Source organism: Myotis brandtii, unplaced genomic scaffold (assembly GCF_000412655.1).
Source record: "Myotis brandtii unplaced genomic scaffold, ASM41265v1 scaffold443, whole genome shotgun sequence".
In the NCBI taxonomy this organism is placed as follows: domain Eukaryota; kingdom Metazoa; phylum Chordata; class Mammalia; order Chiroptera; family Vespertilionidae; genus Myotis; species Myotis brandtii.
This window is the reverse complement of record NW_005366952.1, coordinates 1,064,234-1,073,080: the sequence shown is the minus strand read 5'-3', so window position 1 is coordinate 1,073,080 and position 8,847 is coordinate 1,064,234.

The window sequence follows — 8,847 nt, the reverse complement described above, 5'->3', positions numbered from 1 at the left end:
GAAAAAACAGAAAGAGATAGCTAAAATGTTGAGACAAAGAAACATGCCCAAGTGAAACAATAGGAACAATATCCAGAAAAAGAGCTAAATTAAATGGAGGCAAGCAATTCATCAGATATAGAGTTAAAAAAATGGTTTTAAGGATGCTGAAGGAACTTAGTGAGAACTACAACAACATGAAAAGAGATATAGAAACCATAAAAGAGAACCAGTCAGAAATGAAAAATATAATATCTGAAATAAAAAAAATACTAGAAGGAATAAGCAGTAGGTTGTATGAAGCAGAGGATCAAATCAGTGATGTGGAAGACAAGGCAGCAGAAAAACATCCAAACAGAGCAGTAAAAAAAGAAAAATAATTTTAAAAAATTAGAATAGTTTAAAGGACCTTTGGGACAATATGAAGCATAACATCACATCACTAACCAGAAGGAAAAGAGAGAGAATAAGGGATCAAGAACCTATTTGAAGAAATAATGACTGAAAACTTCCCTAATCTGGTAAAGGAAAAAGACACACAAGTCCATGAAGCGCAGAGAGTCCAAACAAGATAAACCCAAAGAGGCCTGCAACAGGACACATCGTAATTAAAATGGCAAAGGATAAAGACAAAGAGAGAATCTTAAAAGCAGCAAGAGAAAGAGTAAGTTACCTACAAGGGAATTCCCATAAGACTGTCAGCTGGTTTCTCAACAGAAACATTTCAGGTCAGAAGGGATTGGTATAAAATATTCAAAGTGATGAAAAGCAAGGACCTATAACCAAGACTTACTTTACCCAGCAAGGCTATCATTGAAAATTGAAAGAGAAATAAAAATATTTCCAAACAAAAAAAAGCTAAAGGACTTTGTTACCACCAAACCAACATTACAATAAATGTTAAAGGGTCCTGAAGGAGAAGGAGAAGGAGGAGGAGAAGAAGGAAGAGGAGCAGGAGAAGAAGAAGAAGAAGAAGAAGAAGAAGAAGAAGAAGAAGAAAGAGGAACACAGCTAAAAGAATAAAATGGCAATAAATATGTACCTATCAGTAATCACTTTAAGTGTAAATTGCTTAAATGCTCCAATCAAAAGTCATAGGGAACCTGCATTGATAAGAAAACATGACCCACGAGACCCATCTTAGAATGAAAGAAACACACAGCCTAAAAGCAAAGGGATAGAAGATGATATTCCATGCAAATGGAAAGGAAAGAAAAAGCTGGGGTAGTAATAGACTTTCAAACAAAGGCTATAGTAAGAGGCAAAGAAGGACATTACATAATGATAAGGAAGCAATGCAACAAGAGGATATAACCCTTATAAACATTTATGCACCCAACATAGGGACACCTAAATATATGAATCAAGCCTGGATGGACATGAAGGGAGAGATTGGCAATAATACAGTGATAGTAGGGGAATTTAACACCCTAGTGACATTAATGCATAGATCTTCCAGACAGAAAATCAATAAGGAAACGGTGGCCTTAAATGACACAATAATTAGATGCATTTAATTGATATCTTCAGAGCATTTCACCCCAAAGCAGTAGAATATACATTCTTTTCAAATGCACATGGAACATTTTCTAGGATACACCACATGTTAGTATACAAAACAAGTCTAAATAAATTTAAGATGATTTAAATTATATCATGCATCCTTTCTTACCACAATGGTATAAAACTAAAAATCAATCACAAGAAAAAAACCTGAAAAACACACAAAGACATGGAGGCTAAATAACATGTTACTAAACAACATATGGGTTAATAATGAGATCAAGGAAGAAATCAAAAGGTACTTTGAAACAAATGAAAATAAGAACACAACAACCCAAAATCTATAGGACACAGCAAGAGCAGTGCTAAGAGGGAAATTTATAGCATTAAAGGCCTATCTCAAGAAACAAGAAAAATCTCAAATAAATAATTTAACCCTACACCTAAAAGAACTAGAAAAATAACAACAAACAAAGTCCAGAGTAAGTATAAGGAAGGAAATAATAAAGATCAGAATGGAAATGAATGATATAGAGACTAAAAAAAAATACAGAAGATTAGTGAAACCAAGAGCTGGTTCTTTGAAAAGATAAACAAGATTGATAAACCTTTAAACTCATCAAGGAAAAAAGAGAGAGGATGCAAATTAATAAAATCTGAAATGAAAGAGATGTAACAACTAACATCATAGAAATACAAAAGATTGTAAGAAAATACTAGGAATAACTATATACCAATAAACTGGACAACTGCGCAAAATGGATAAATTCCTAAAAACATATTTCTTCCAAAAGTGAACCAGAAGAATCAGAAAACCTGAATAGACCAACTACAACTAATGAAATTGAAGCAGTAATAATAATAAAAAAAAAAACTCCCAGCAAACAAAAATTCTGGAGCAGATGGCTTCACAGTTGAATTTTACCAAACATTCAAAGAAGAACAAACACCTATCCTTCTCAAACTATTTAAAAAAAATTCAAGAGAAGGGAGGACTTTCAAGCTCATTATATGAGGCTAGCATTATCCTAATTCCAAAACCAGAAAAAGACACTATAAAAAAAGAAAATTACAGGCCAATATCCCTAATGAACATATATGTTAAAATGCTCAATAAAATATTAGCAAACGAGATCCAGCAATACATTAAAAGATCATACAACATGATGAAGTGGGATCTATTCTGGGCATGTGAAGTTGGTACAATATTCACAAGTCAATAAATGTGATACATCACATAAACAAAACAAAGAATAAAAATCACATGATTCATATCAATAGATGCAGAAAAAGCATTTGATAAAATCCAGCACCCATTTTTTGTTAAAAACTCTCAGCAAAGTGGGAATATAGGGATTATACTTCAATATAATAAAGGCCATATATGACAAACCTACAGCCAACATCATACTCAGTGGGCAAAAACTAAAAGTATTTTCCTTAAGATCAGGAACAAGACAGCGATGTCCGCTTTCATCACTCTTATCCAACATAGTACTGGAAGTCCTAGCCAGAGCAATCAGATAAGAAGAAGAAATAAAAGGCATCCAAATTGGAAAGAAGGAAGTAAAACTATTATTATTCGCAGATGACATGCTATTGTACATAGAAAACCCTAGAGACTCCACAAAAAAGTACTAGATCTAATAAACAAATTTGGCAAAGTAGCAGGATACAAAATTAATATTTAGAAATCCATGGCATTTTTATACACCAATAATGAACTATCAGAAAGAGAAACTAAGCAAACAATCCCATTTACTATTATAACGAAAAAATAAGGTACCTAGGACTAAATTTAACCAAGGAGGTAAAAGACCAGTATTCAGAAAAGCATAGGACATTGAAGAAAGAAATAAGTGGAAGCATATACCATGCTCATGGATTGGAAGACTTAACATCGTGAAAATGCCCACACTGCTTAAAGCAATATATAGTTTCAACACAATTCCTATTAAAATACCAATGGCATATCTCACACATCAGAACAAATACTCCAAATACTTATAAGGAACCAAGAAAGACCCTGAATAGCCACAGCAATCTTGAGAAAGAAGAACAAAGTTGGAGGTATCACAACACCTGATATCAAACTATACTACCAAGCCATTGTAATCAAGACAGCCTGGTACTAGCATAAAAACTGTCATATAGATCAATGGAACAGAACAGAGAGGCCAGCAATAATACCATGCCTATATGGTCAATTAATATTTGACAAAGGAAATGAGAGCATACAATGAGTAAAGACAGTCCCTTCAATTAATTTTTTGCTGGGAAAATTGCACAAGTACATGGAAAAAAATGAAACTAGACCACCAACTTCCACTATACAGAAGAATAAACTAAAAATGGATAAAAGACTTAAATGTAAGTTGTGAAATCATAAAAATCCTAGAAGAAAACATGCAGTAAAATTTCTGACATCTCTTGTAGCCATATTTTTACCAATATAACCCCAGGGCAGGGGAAACAAAGGGAAAAATAAACAAATCATATTACATCAATAAAAAGCACAGCAAAATAAACCTTCAACAAAATGAAAAGGAATCCTATGCTATGGGAAAACATATTTGCCAGTGAAACATCTGATAATGGGTTAATTTATATATGAATAACTTATGTGAAGATATATAAAATATATAAATATATAAAGAACTTATACAACTCAACACCAGAAAGACAAACAAACCAATTAAAAATGGGCAAAGAACCTGAATAGACACTTCTCCATAGAGGATATACAGATGGCCAAAAGACATGAAAAAATGCTCAACATCACTAATCATCAGAGACTTGCAAATTGAAACCACAATGAGATATCAGCTCACATCCATTGATGATGGATTTCATCAATAAATCAACAAACAACAAGTGCTAGTGAGGATGTGGATAAAAGGTTCCCCGGTGCACTGTAGGTGGGAATGCAGACTGGTGCAGCCACTGTGGAAAGCAGTTTGGAGTGTCCTAAAAAAATTAAAAGTGGAACTGCCTTTTGACCCAGTGATCCCACTTCTGGTATATATACCAAGAATCCCAAAACACCTATGAGAAAGAATATATGCACCCTCTATGTTCATTGCAGCATTATTTACAATAGACAAGATTTGGAAGCAGCTCAAGGGCCCATCAGTAGATGAGTGGATAATAAAGCTGTGGTACATTTACACAATGGAATACTACCCAGCTGTAACAAGGAAAGAAATCTTACCTTTTGTGACAGCATGGAAAGACCTGGAGATTATTATGCTAAGTGAAATCAACCATTCAGAGGAAGACAAATACCATATGATCTCACTATTATGTGGAATCTAATGAACAAAATAAACTTACGAGCAAAATGGAAACAGAGGTGTGGATACATGGAACAGGCTGACAACTGTTGGAGGGAAAGGGGCAGGGCAACTGGATGAAAGAAGATGAAGGGATTAGCCAAAAATCATATATACAAAATACATAGACAACAGTGTGGTAAGAGCCAGAGGGAAAGGGAATGGGGCCTAGGTAGAGGTGGGCAAATAGGGAGACAATGGGGATGGAAAGAGACTTTGGTGGGTGCACGATGCAGCCTGCAGATGTTTATTGAAACCTGTATGGTTTTGTGAACCAATGTCACCCAATAAATTCAATAAAATAACTCAAAATGATTGAAAACTGACTTACATTGAGGGCTCCTCATTATGAGATTTCAGTATATTGAGGACAAAGAAGGTCATACACACTTTTATAAAGACAAAAGGTAGGCCACCTATGAGAATCTCCTCAGAAGCCAATCATTCTGCACTGTCAATACCCCATGCTGATGTCTGGTGGTGTCATGGGGGACCATTACTTGCAACCTTGCCCAGCAATTGGAGCGGAACTTGCACTCTGATACAATTGGCTATCCCTTTCACCTTGGCATAGCATCAACCTTTTTCAGCGGACAGACAGACAAGGAAGAAGAGAGAGACTCCAGGGGGCTCCTTTGATCCCCATGTTTACATATATTCCATTGGGGTTCCAAGAGGAGAACCAAATGACTTCAGACATACAAATTCTCAAAACCATTTTCTTCCCACACACCCTTTCTTAGGAACTGGCTGGTAGATTTTCTCTGTGAAAATAAGGGTATAAGAAAGAAAGAGGAAGATATGAGACATAGGAAACTGGGAGCACAAGGAATCCCCAGAAGGACAGTAAGACACCAGGAAGGCAGTGAGTGTAGCAGGCACTGAGAGACGGGAGCAGATCAGAAAGCTCCGGACACACTTCTTCAGGAGGATGAAATTAACAGAGTATCCCATGAATCAAATGTCTTGAGAAGAGAGTTAGACAACTATCAAAGATAGGTATTAAATTGGTGATAGACGTGTACAAAATCAAGTAGATGAAGACAATAGGCAATTGTTAATTCCAGGGAAAATAAAAGCCGTACAGAAAAGGAAAAGTAATTATAGTTATTACATAGCTCATCTGTGACTAGTATTTACATAGTAATAATATTATAAACTCAAAATGTTGGTCTATCTAAAAGTATGAAATTATAATTATGTTGGGAAGATGAAAAGATGGATAAGGTGCATGAGTATAGTGGGATGGAAAAAAGAAAAAGAATAAAAGCTTTACATTTTAGAGTAAGAAGTCAATAAATAATGCATAAGGCTGGAAGAAAAAACAACAACAACCAAGTAGTAGAATACAAAAATGTTATTTAGAGACCTAGAGACCAATTTCATTTAATTGGTGAAAAGATGTGAAAGTAATTACCTCATGAATGGGGGAAATGCGACCGAGGGAGATAAGAAACTACCATCTTTTTGTAATATACATTGTAGAATTATTTGACTATTAACTTTAAACATGCATGTCTGATTAAAATATTAAAAAAGAACAATAAAAAGAAAATTAATTAAATAATTTAAAATATGCATACACCCCAGGCAATCATTGCTAAGCAATTGGAATTGGCAAACAAAGCAAAAGCATCCTTATTTGGGCAACATGAAAACTATGAGGGTAGGAAAATCATTTTGAGTATTATGAGAGCTTTGCTTAGTATGTTAAAAGACTTGTGGAGTTGGACGAATTATTAATTGCCACCCATCACATCAAGGTATTTGGGGCACTATCTTCAGCATAGTTTGATCTTTTCATTGTGGGCAGAGATGTGACAGGAGCAGACTTTGGATTGAGACAGAGAAGGAGTCCACTCTAGGGGAATCAGCTAAGGCAAGTACTAGAGATCTGGGCAGGTGGCATCCAAATGCTGCATGGTCAGAGACAGGAAGAGGGGGATTAGAGGGCAGACCTCAATTCTGTTCCTAAGGGCAGGGGATTCAGAACTTGTGGTCTGTTTGATATTGCTTGCCATGTATAGCTGTTTAGAGCCCAGAGGGTGTAGAGACATGTAGACATTCTGATCTCTGCCCTCTGTGTTTCATCTCTTACAGTGACAGCTGGATTCCTTTACCTTTATCTGTGTGCTTAGCCCTGCTCCAGAATCTGAGCCCAATCCTACATCAGCATCTCCTTACCTTGGCATCATCATTCTTTCAGGTCACCCTCCGATGTTGGCTGTGCAACTGGATTCCTGTCTTGTACCTCAAATTTCCAGTATCTGGGTGCCTTCCTCTGAGCTCTAGACTCCCCTGACTGTTCTGATAACTGATCTCCTAAATGCAACCACGTGGTAAATGGCCACAGCACCTGAAAACTTGTTCCTGGCTGAACAGAAAATCTGTGCCACAGACCTTTCACCTCTGCCCAGTGTATTATTTGTACCCCCTCTTCCTTTTCACTATGTAGACTGATCATCCAGCCTCAGCCAAGCTTTATACCCAGATCTTTGCTTGTCAGTCCCTTAGTCCAATAAGGCACAAGTCTTGACCTTATTTCTATGCTAGGAATTTTTTGTTGTTGTTAATCCTCACCCCAGAATATTTTTCCCATTGATATATACTAGTATGTATATTTTATTGATTTCAGAAAGGCAGGGAGAGGGAGAGAGAGATAGAAACATCAATGATGAGAGAGAATCAATGATCAGCTGCCTTCCGCACTGGGGATTGAACCCACAACCCGGGCATGTGCCCTGACCAGGAATTGAACTGTTACCTCCTGGTTCATAGGTCAACATTCAACCAGTGACCCACGCCGGCTGGGCTCCATTGATTTTTAGAGAGAGTGGAAGGAATTTACTGAGCATTTACAATCAACCTATGTGGGACCCTCCAAACACTGTACTTTGCATATTTTACATGGATTACCTCATCTCCCTGAGGTTGTAGCCATGATTACCAACACCATTTATAGATGAAGAAACTGTAGTTTAATGATATGAAGGGACTTGTCCATTGTTGCAGTATGAAGACAAGGCGGTAATTCAAACACAGGTCATCTGGTTTCAGCCTCAGGCTGTGATTACAAGGCTCATTGCCTCCTGAAGTCTTTGTTCAGACTTCAGGATCTACTTCTATTCCCAGGCCCAGCCTTTCCTGGCTTAATTTGTCTCAGAGTCATATGAGAGAGGCTGTAAGTCAATGTTCTTGAAAACTAAAGAAAGCTAGAATCACACACTGATGTTTTGGTGTTAAATGCCCAGATCTCTTCTTACAATTTATGTTATGTCACCTATAGCTGTTAGACACATCTTTATGGTAAAATAGTAGCCATCACAGCACTTTTCAGAAGTTATATATGAGGAAGTGGATCGAGGCTGAAAGCTGAGACTTGCCTTATTCTTAGAACAATATGATGCAGTTGTTAAATTTAATATATTTTTTTCTTTTTATGTAGTTCAGTGATCTAAATATAAAAAATAACATCTACCCATTCACTGATCTTCTTGGCATTTAGCCTTAGTTGTTTCCTACTGTTTGCTAGTTTGTACCTTGTCTACACATATTGGGGTGTTTGACACCTGCTCCACACCTGGGCGAGCGTGGAAAGTCAGGGCTGTTCTGACTTTGGAAGAGCAAGCTTGCTGATACTGCCTAATTCCATTCTGAGTAGGGATTCCGTGATTGATGATGGGGAAGAGTAAATAAATTTCAGTAAGTACACACAAGAGTGGATCAGGACAGTAAGTGCTTACTATGTACAATCAATGGGCATTATTTTACAGGAGATTAAAATTTCCCGGACTTAATCCTCCTGCTAGAGCAGAGTTGGTGGCAGAGAATGAGTTACTGTTTTCTCCAGGGAGATCACAAGAAGAGCATCTGTGTCTTTTGAGTAAAAGCATGTAGTAAAATAAGCAGTTTAGAAATCTGCTCAGTTTGGAACTCAATTTGCTGATAAAATATGTGTTTGCAGTCTATGAAGTGGAAGAAGGTAGTTCTGGACAGAAATGCCTGGCGATGGGAAGTGGCACAGCTTTATTTC